A 10,635-nucleotide genomic window follows, 5' to 3' on the forward strand; every position below is an offset into this window, starting at 1 on the left:
GTTTCTGTGGCGGTGCGTCGGGCTCATCATGGGGCGCGCGGTCCGGAGCACTGTATGACTGATGTATCTGATTAATTTAAATTTACTCCAAATATATGAACTTACCTCTTTTAAATACTTTATATTTAACGTGTTCGTTTATGTCCAATATTTAGTGTTAAACTGTTGGTCTTTAAAATAAATCTACTTTAGATTTTCACCGTTGACTGATTTTGCAGACCTTTTAGACTCATAACTTCCGTGTGTCGATGCGGCAAACTTGTCACAGGACGCGCGGTTCTAATAGCGGTGTATGACTGTTGTATCCAAATATATATGAACTAGCTGTTTTAAATATTTTTGTATTTAACATGTTAGTTTATCAGTATGTTTGAAAGTATAGGCCTATTATTTAGATTCGTGGTGCTTCCATAGGCTCCCTCTCTCTCGCGCGTGGTTTAAAACACCAAATAGTTATGAAATAGCCTATGACAAATACAGGGAGTCTCTCTCTTGCCCCCACCCACCCATGCACGATAATATCGTCTATCGGCAATCTCATGGACTGGCGATATGACGATTTTTAAAAAATGACCATTTCGCCCAACACTATGTTCAGTCATTCATACTCACGTTCACATATGATCGAAAGGTCGAAAAATGATAATGCCTGATCCCAACCACTTCCTTCTTCTGTTCTCTTCACTCCTGTATTACGATCTCATGGTCATAAGACTGAACAGTGACCAAAGTCCTCACGCACCTCTTCAGGGTGTCCAGTGTTGACCAATAAAGTCGAACTGATGGCCTTTCTGGCAGGTACCACTGATCATGTACGTGTTTTCGTGCCTCGCAAATGTAAATGTTTGGTTTTCTATTATTTCTGTGAATCTTGAAAGAATCAGTTAGAATGGGTTGATAACTATAATTATCAACCCATCACAGTATGCCATTGTTGTCCAGTAAATGTGTTTATGAATTTATAGCTTGTCATGGGGTTCAATTATAGCTCGCTGAATAATTTGACTCTACTGTTGCAAATAAAAAAAAAAATACATTTGTTTTGTAAAGGAAACTTTGAACGGAAATGATAAAATACATATTGGGTAGTTGACAGAATGTCAATGACTTCCTTTACTGTAAATCAACATCAAGATTTTTGGTTAAAATTTGCATTTAGCCAATTAAATTAAATTAAATTAATTAGCATTTAGCAAATTAAATTCAGAAAATTTAATTCCTGAAGTCATTCTAATATTTTGGGGGGCTTAAATAAAAAAATGCCCAGATGGTGTAACTGTCTGGAGATTGTACATAAGAAAAAGTCTCAAAGGCTAAAATTCTTGGGGAATAAAATGTTGGCAAACATAGTTTGGCATTTTTAATTATTTCTTTAAATTTGTATATGTAATTATTTATTTATTATATTATTAACAACACTGTTTGCCAAATCAAAATGAGTGTGGGTTAGCTATACAACAGTTTTACAAATATAATGTATCTGTTAAAATAATATAAAACACTTGGAAAACACTGTCTGCCAAATCAAAGTCAATATGGGTTTTAAAAAAAGAAAAAGAAAATAGTGAGGACGTTGAGAATATCAACAGAACAAGTACAAAGCTGAACTACTGGCATTACTGAGCCTGGCTCATTAATGTGTTTGTAATCTAGATGGATTAAGCTTCTTTCCGTTTTGTTGTCAGTGCTCCTTTGGTCAGTTACACAAATCACTTGACTAGCCAGGAAAGTGAATATGTCTAACAAATGCAGTAAGGGCGTATAACCAGCAATACAACTTCACATAATCATTTATCAGTGTACACTTTAATTAAATAAAGAGTCCTGCTGAACAATACAGTAAAATCAATGTCCACTAAATCTTAAAACATATTCCGCTTGTGAAACCACAGTATGTTGTAGTTGGCATGTCCAACTCTTGATCCCAATTAAGACAACCTGTGCCTTTTCAACACAAAAGGGCTTGCCACAACACTATGAGGATTAGCGAAAAATTAAGTCGACAAATCCACTGATCAGATTATCTCTCCGAACAGGATCTTCTCTGCCTTACACGCCTCTCGCTGGCATAGACTAATGCAACTCCATGGTGTCTAAACTGTAGTTGATAGCTTGGCTCAAAAATGTTGCTCTGCAAGCAGTCGATTTCAAAGCAAATGAAAGAAGAAGGACGGAAGAAGGAAATAGACATTGCAACAGAGATATGAAAAGAGTGAAAGGGAGGTTAAAGAAAGAGCACTTTTACCAAACAATTTGTCACATGCACGGTAAGGGAAAAGGGAAAGGGTGCTTGCTCAACCCTTTTACCGTTTACCAGGCTGTACTTTTTCTGCACTGCTCAAAAAGACTGAAGAAAAGGACAGAACCCAGAATGTGACATATCTCTGCACAGCACCCTGTCTTTCTGTCATCAGTGTCACATGAGGTTTGCTCCTCTGGCTCTGTACCAAATTAGCATTCGACTCATCCTCTGCCCTGTGCTGCACCACTGAAAAACCACCGGCAGCAGATAAACACTGTGATCATAGCGCTTCTGAGTGTACAGATTTAAACTTCAAATGGCCAACGGTTACTTGGCCTTGCCCTGCAAGTTTTTAAGGAATAACTGATGCATGGAGACAACACTGCAAGTAGCATGCTGACATGCAAGCTGACACATGTGAAGTATAGCAGTATGAAAACATTCAATCGGAAGATTGCGATGACAACCTGATTTAGCTGTCTGGCTTAAACCCAGTTGTGGTTTGCTGCAGTTTTTGTTCTGTGTAGGCGGCAGAGCCCACCTGTGCCGAACCCCCGAGCCAACTACTCTACTCAGAGGGGCAGCTGGGCTTCTTGTCAAAAGGTATAGCTGAAATTTTCACACAAAACCAACAACGAGCATCAACTTAAGTGTTCAATTCAGCTTATGCAAACAGTAATGGAGGGAAGCAAATATTTTACTAGTTCTCCGAGTGCTAAGGTTCAAACAGGAAGGTCTGGCAGGGTCTCATCAAGCATTCCCTCTAATATCCCATAGTACACTCTGGTTTCACAACTGAGGAGTGGGGAAACAATTTTCAGAAGGTAGAAAAGACAGAACAGGGAAGAAAGAAAGAGGCAAACAGATAGCAAGAGAGGGGGCAGATTGGGACTTACAAAACACACTCAATATGTCTGTGTCCCGTGAGGTTTGGACCATCTTTTTTCTTCCCACCCGAAGGGCAGGAGACAGAAAGGACAAGTGATTGTTGAGTGGGGATGGCATAAACCAAATGATGGTATGGAAGCAGATGCTGCTACAAGCTAAGTAAAGTGCATTACCCACCATGCCTCCTGCAACTGATAGGCACTCCGAGAGTCTATATGCTTGAAACATTTGAAGATATCAATCAGCACAAGGTGAAATCCAATCATGAAATTCCCCTGAATTCTCTTAGTATGACAATCCCCCACCTCTACTTGGTGCATAAAGGGGATAAAAAGAAGCTGACGTACAGTCCAGCTCTGACAATCAACAATCATAGGGGTGTCTGAGCTTGACCTACCTCAACCTGATGACTCCTGAAGGCTGGCACTAGATGAGATAACCCTGCAATTCGGGTTTGTTTAATAACATTCCAACTGACATATTGTCTGCCCTCTGTTGCTCTTTATGCAGATCTCCATCCATTGTTGTGAGCACCGCAGAGATGCTTAATTGTCCCAGAGAAGCCGTTAGCAATCCACAATGCATTAGAGATGCTATTGAGCATGCTCCAGTTGAGCTGAGACAGCAGTCTCACTCAGGTCAGTGCTGAGCAATGCAGACTACAGGACTAGATGCCTCAAAAATGCTTCCATCATCTTTAACTCAGACATGAGTACCCTGGGTATTCATCCTAAAGCCTATTTGGACGGAACTAGGGACTAGGATTTTATTATTTTTTTTGCCAACTTTTTGAGCAAGAAAACAGCTGTTGGTTCAAGTAATTTTTTTTATATCAGATATTTAATATATCAAAAAAAAAAATCTTGATTACTTCAATGGGTTTTATGGTGAATGCACCTTCTGTAACACCCACATCCAGACAACAGACACTCCCATCTGAGTAGAGATGTCAGTCCCATTCAAATCAGTACTCTGCTACTACAACTCAAACATCATTGGGATTTGGGAAAATGAATCCCATCAAAAACAGCTATTTACTCTACCTCTGATTTACTGATCTGTGTTTTTCACACCTTGTCTATATCTCCCTTGAGCTGATGTGTGCGCCAGAGGGTGTGTCGAATTCAACTCTGTTCGGGAAAGGTGTGTTTGCTGGCACAGATGACGAAGCAAGGTGAATGATAAGAGTTTAGAAAGAACCAAACACATTAGACTCTCTTGTAATTCGGACAGTCACAGAGCGAGGACCTTGTGGAAAAGTACCTGGCTACTATGCAAGTTGGTTACGGTCTATTTCTGTTGCTAGTTTTTCCCTTTCTTCTGAATTAAAGTAACCTTGGCCTTATTGTCTGCAAGTACTTCAACATACAAAATGGAAATGAAATAATATATATATATATATATTTAATGTATTTATATATATGTACATGTATATGTATATGTATATGTGTGTGGCTGTACATACACATATGTAGTTGTTTTTTGGTGTTTGGCTTAGTGTTATGTTAGAATCATTATTATACTCATACCTACCGTTCTTTTAATATTTTTGAATTGTTTTTAGCTTTATTTGTTTGTTTTCATTTAAATGTTTAGTTTTGAAATGTTGTTGTACGCATTTGTCATTTTTATTTAAATTATTTTATTTTCTTATATGTGTATATATATAGTATTTATAGAGTTTTAGCTTTTAGTTTTAATTACTTTTTCTTATTTGTAAGTCGCTTTGGATAAAAGCGTCTGCTAAATGACTAAAAGTAAAGTAAAAAGTAAAGTAGCTCAAGCAGAGGACACAATTATTGTGCAAATTGCGTGCCTCTGGGTTCTCAATTCTAAACAAGGGTCTCAGTTCAGTTTGTTGAGGACTATTTACCCCGTGTTCTGAGAGAGTCTACCAACTGCATTTGCAGATGTGTATTTGGCACAATCGCTCACATTAAACTGTCTGCTATGACAAGGGCATGGGGAACTCTGGGAGAAAAGCGGTGTCATGTGCAAAAAATTTCCCCTGGTTTAAATGAAGCCCTGCGGTAGGTAATCATTGACTATGATGGCTGCAAATGCCTGGCTTTCAGGGCAAATATTCCCATGTAATCATTCAGACAATATGTTTGTACAAAACGTGTCATTTTTCTGCAGGGGTCAAACAAGGTCTGTGGTTGGTGTAATCCTGACCCTTCCTGTCCTCGTGTGTGGGCGATGGCGGAGCAGTTCCCCTGCAGCTGACAGAGCGATGCTACACATTGCAGTGTGGTATTTATAGCCGATGAAACAGCTCCCTGTCATTGGCCACTGTCAAGTCTGATGGGTGCAAAAGCAGTCAGCCAAGAACCAACCAGCAAAACACACAAGCATGCACACACATACAGACTTTTACAATCTCCAAAGGGCTCTGAAGAATGACTCACGGTCTTCCTTGTCCTGGGAAAGAAAGAGTTAGTAAAGACAATGGCTGGGTCGTTCTTTCTTGCTGCCCACTGCCACAGAACTAGAATGGGGAAAGAGTGAGTGCAAATGATCATCATGTGGAAACCTACATGGTCTGCCATTAGGATCCCTGCCAAAGATTTCATCCATGCGATTATCCCACCCCACCGCAGCTACTCGCTTCATCATCCATCTCATGCAAACACACACACACACACCTGTACATGCTAGTCCCTGCTGCCCAATCCCACACCTCTCTGCCGTTCTAATCAAAACCTATTGGGAGAGACTTTCCATCTGCTCAGAGAGGCAAACTACACTATCATTAAAACTGATCAGAACCTCTTTATCCCCGCCCACTGCCCACATTGCTATGGAAACTCAGCCAAGAGTAGTCACCTGATATTGGCAGAATAGAAGAGATGAGCACGGGGAGCGGGGGAGGGGAATGAGATTCCCTTCACTCCTGTCTGATCCGTGATTTTGAGCTTTATTACAGCCCCCGTCCTGACCTTCACTTCACAGCATGGGGGCGAATGTATGTTAAGAAAGTAGCAAAGCCCTGCACTCTATTACTTTTCCATTCAATCTCAATAAAATGAGCATAAACCAGAACGTCTTTTCCTGGATTAATAATTCTTCTTCATAATTCACCCCAGGAGACAATTATCTATCGAAGGCATTATTTGATTTCTCAGTTCATTATTTAAATATGACAAATGTGACAAGACAGACATGCCTACAATGGATTTCTGCTAGGCGAAGTGTGCTATTACATGATCATGTGACTATGGCAACATGTGCAGTCACCGTATCAGTGTCATTAATTTAAATAACACAAAACAACCCTTTATGAGCAAAGGTAGCATTGGATCACGTGGGAACACGAAGCTACACATTATGGAAATCCTATAACCACATATTATGTTTTCAAGTTAATGTTTCACAACCATAATTGTGTGAGCGGAATGAGTCAGTGCAAAACGTGGAGCTTCAACGAGACTCCAGGGGCCTATGACAAATTAATGCATATTTATGGTTTATTTGTGAGAGTTGTGACTGACCGAACAGAACTAAGATTAAAAGCAAACTTTCAACAAAAGAGATAATTATACAACATCAGAAACTTACATCAATGTAAATGCTAATAAAATACTGGAGTAAAGATAAACTTCACTTATGGTTAACTTGAGCAAGATAAGGCCACATCACACCCTGACATATGAACTTTATAACCAATTTCCTTCGTCTAAATATGAAAATGTGAACAGATGTATTCACTGCTCTTTTTAAAAATATTATCTATTCAGAGATCAGCATGAAATTTGATACTGCACTGAAAAAGGAAGCATACAGTAATTGCCACCTTAGCTTACCTGATCTAACCCTTAAAAAATTACTTAACTTAAGTTGGTGTAATTTAGTGCAGACCTTTATATTAGGTTACATAATGCAGTTGATTCTGTCATATTAAATTAATTCAGATGTTACCACATGAAGCACATTTTAGATTACCTGACAAAACATGTTTAAAACTCTATTTGTGGATTTGTTTTAGAATGATTCCCTGAAAAAGGCCTCTAGCTAAATGAACCGCCCCTTAGGGAAGTTACAGGCACTGCCATTGGCTAAGACAGCTCTAAGGACCCTGGCAAGTAAACATAGCAGAGGAGTGTCAAATTCATTCTCTCAGTTTGTCTGACTACACTGTAAAACGAGAAATGTGAAGGAGTGACTTTTACCTGACCCATGAAAATGAATTTTCTTGGTCTAATCTAATATAGTCAGGCTGATTCAGTCAATATTTGTTTACCACTTTTCAGGTTACTTGACAAACATATTGTCCAGTGTACAATTGAAAAGTGCTAGTCTGAAACCTGGCATTTATATTATATGCTAATATACAGTATTTACATAGATGTGTGAAATAAAATGTTCATATTCTTGTATTTTTTGCTGCTCTAAGGCCAAATGCAATGCAAATCAACTGACCCAGGACAGATTCAGTTTAATTTTTTGATGATGACCATCCGACACACCGATCATCTCTATCCAGAAACCTAAGCTTGTGGAGGTATCAATTATCACGGCAGATTTCATTATATCATTAATTCCAAGCCAAGCGAGATAAGCTGCTTCAATGCAAAAAGCACTATTAAAGATGTATGCATGTTGAGAGAATGCACACAAGCCCAAGTAGATGTAATAACACACTTGACTATGAAAGCTTGTTATCGGTGTGCGCTTGGAAGAGCAGGGACTGGGCATTATGGCTGAACATCTGTAGAAGACATTGATTTTACAAGGCTCTTAAGAGAGGCAAATGTTTTCAGTGCATCGATTAAAACAGCAGACGACATGACGGGAGATAAAACCACAAAGTAGCCTTGAAAGAGTAAAGCCAAATTGTTATACGATGATAATTAATGGTGCCCATCCTGAAGTGTGTCTAATGGGTGTGATAGGAGTGGATTAAATAAGGGAAAGCACTGGCGGAGACAAATAATCCCTGTGCTGTGATTTCCACATATATGCCTTCTAGGTAGGCAGCTCACTTTAGCTAATAAGAAATCAAACTGATCCCAGTGCAGTTGAGAAACATAACCTTTGACAGTTAGAAGAATAGCGAAAAGACTTGTGGGAACTGCATTAAGAAAAACAGTCATCATCATCATCATAATAATGACTTGTATTGCTGCAATAACAGGCTTTATTGCCTTCATCATTTTTTTTTGTTGTTGCGTTTTTTAGGATAGGACAGTATGTAGACAGGAAGTGAAGTGGGAGAAAGAGGGGGACGGGATCGGGAAAGGTCTGCGAGCCCGGGACTCGAACTTGGGACACCCGAAGCGCAACATCGCTATAAGTTGGCGCACTGCCCACAAGGCTATTGGTGCCCATGCCTTCATCATTTTTAAAGGGATAGTTCACCACAAAATTAAATTGCTGTTCCAAACCAGAAAGACAAATTTTAAGGAATCTGCCAGATGCATATTTACATGTAATTACAAGGTAATGGTGACTAAATTATTAATTAATTACAAGGTAGGGTGACTAAAAAGAGGTGTAAACGCCCCATAAAAGTAGTCTACTTTATTTATTGCACTATATTCCAAGTATTCTCAAGTCATACAATTGCTTTTTAAGAGAAACAGATTTGTTATGTTTGGATCAACTGATTCATTGAAAAGATGACTCAAACAAATTGCTGATTTACAAATCATTTCTTCTCTCATGGTGAGCTAAGGCGGGTGTCAAGATTTTCTGTAAATAACCACTCAAATTCCATTTTGTTCCTCACAAAAGTGCCATCTTTTAGCACAAAAACACTTTGAAAATAGCTTACGAGATATGCAGACTACTTTTATTACACATTTATTACAGTTCACAGGCTTGACATTTTCAATCCCCATTCAGTCATTTGAGGGAAACTACATTCTTCGAAATTTCTGCTTTTGTGTTCCATAGAGAAAAAAAACATAGTCATACAGGTTTAAAACAACAACACGAAGTTAACTGAATTTTATTTTGGGTGAACTGCTTCTTTAAACATCATTTCGCAGTGTTCCGTAACTCGCTGCCTTCTTCACAGGGTTCTAAAAGTAAACACTCCGTTTTCTGCAGCGACTTCATGTTAACTTGCCTTTCTCCTTTCTACCCACCTAAACATGGACACGCTACTGCTGTTGTTATTCCTGCTAAATGTCTGTCTTAAATTACGGGCATTTACGCTGCACCACTTCAACAGTCCTGATACAAACCATTTATTACTAATCTCGTCTGGTGTATTTGTTAACAGATTCGTTTGCGCTATATGGTGTGGATTCGCTGAAAGTAGGCTTCCTATATTTGGCACTGCTATTCTCATTCACAATCGCCTTCATCTCTTTCTAGTACATAAAGACATTATACAGTGTGCCGTGATCGTGATACTCACAGAATGACTGTCTGACCAGAGCATACTTCTCTATCACGGCGCGAAAACACAATGCGCTTGAGCTGCAAAGCTGACCGTTATTTTTGCCGTTCAGCAGTCGAGGCAGCTAGCAACAGGCCGGGATGGAGCGAACTCGCCGGCGAGAAAAACGTCGTTTTCCTTAACATAATAAGGCGACGGACTTACCTTGATTTGGCACTGGCGTACTTGTATCTCCACAGCGCGTATGTTTTGACGAAAGGGATGCTTGACGAGTCGTGGCGGAAACAGGAACTGGGGAGACTGACTGCTGCTGTCTGAATTCTCGCTGCTGGGCTCTTCAGGAGGCTGCTCGGCTGTCACTGGGCTGCACTGCGCATGCGTGTGTCAGATCACCACGATACAAGTGCTCCTCGGCACTGAATGCAATTTCTTGGATCTCATTATTCATGGTTTTGCCAGCGTAATGCGACTGATTTCTCCGTACAAATGTGACAAATAGTCGTTTCACTAATGAGACCGCAGACAAAGCAATTTAAAGCGACCAATATTGTAGGATTTTATTAGAAAAGAATAATAAAAAAAGCCCACTATTATGCAAATGTAAGACACTCTCGTCTCGGGGTAGTTCAGATTAATACATATTAAAGTTCTAATAAACGTCTAGTCTAACATGCAAGCTCGAAAATCTAATGTTCAGTGTTTCCATTCTGAACGTAGGCTATTGTACTGGACACTGAATTCCTGTTTGCAGTATATAACATTTTTGTAGCATTTTTTATAGTTTTACATACATGCATATTTGAATTTGTGTTTTGCTCTAAATATTTTATTGTAACTCTTGACTTGTTTTGTGATCATCATAGCAATTGTACATGTTTACTTATTGATGCAGAATACTATTGTTTTAACATATAAAATAAAATAAAAATTAGTTAAAGGTGACATATCATGCAAATCTGACTTTTCCAGGTTTTAAGTGCTATAATCAGGTCCCTGGTGCATCTACCAACCAAGGAAACGTGAAAAAGATTAACCCAATCACTTCGTTTAGGTAAGCCTTTTTCTGCAAGCCTCTGAGAAAAAGAGCGGGTTTGATTTAGCTCCCTTGGTGACGTGGCAAAGGGATCTCATTATAATATTACCGCCCCTTAATCTGTAA

The 10,635-nt window shown here is 39.2% G+C and overlaps 1 protein-coding gene across 2 annotated transcripts in view; it reads right to left on the minus strand.

Moving 5' to 3' along the window:
* The window catches only part of LOC107752771 (alpha-(1,6)-fucosyltransferase-like), an 88,988-nt gene extending 79,172 nt beyond the window's left edge, over positions 1 to 9,816 (minus strand). For both annotated transcript variants that reach the window (XM_016568832.1, XM_016568831.1), the window contains exon 1: positions 9,681 to 9,816. The gene's annotated coding sequence lies outside the window, so the exon portion shown is untranslated. The remainder of the gene's footprint in view (positions 1 to 9,680) is intronic.
* Between the last annotated feature and the right edge of the window lie 819 nt (positions 9,817 to 10,635).

Source organism: Sinocyclocheilus rhinocerous, unplaced genomic scaffold (assembly GCF_001515625.1).
Source record: "Sinocyclocheilus rhinocerous isolate Xijiao unplaced genomic scaffold, SAMN03320098_v1.1 scaffold61, whole genome shotgun sequence".
NCBI lineage: Eukaryota > Metazoa > Chordata > Actinopteri > Cypriniformes > Cyprinidae > Sinocyclocheilus > Sinocyclocheilus rhinocerous.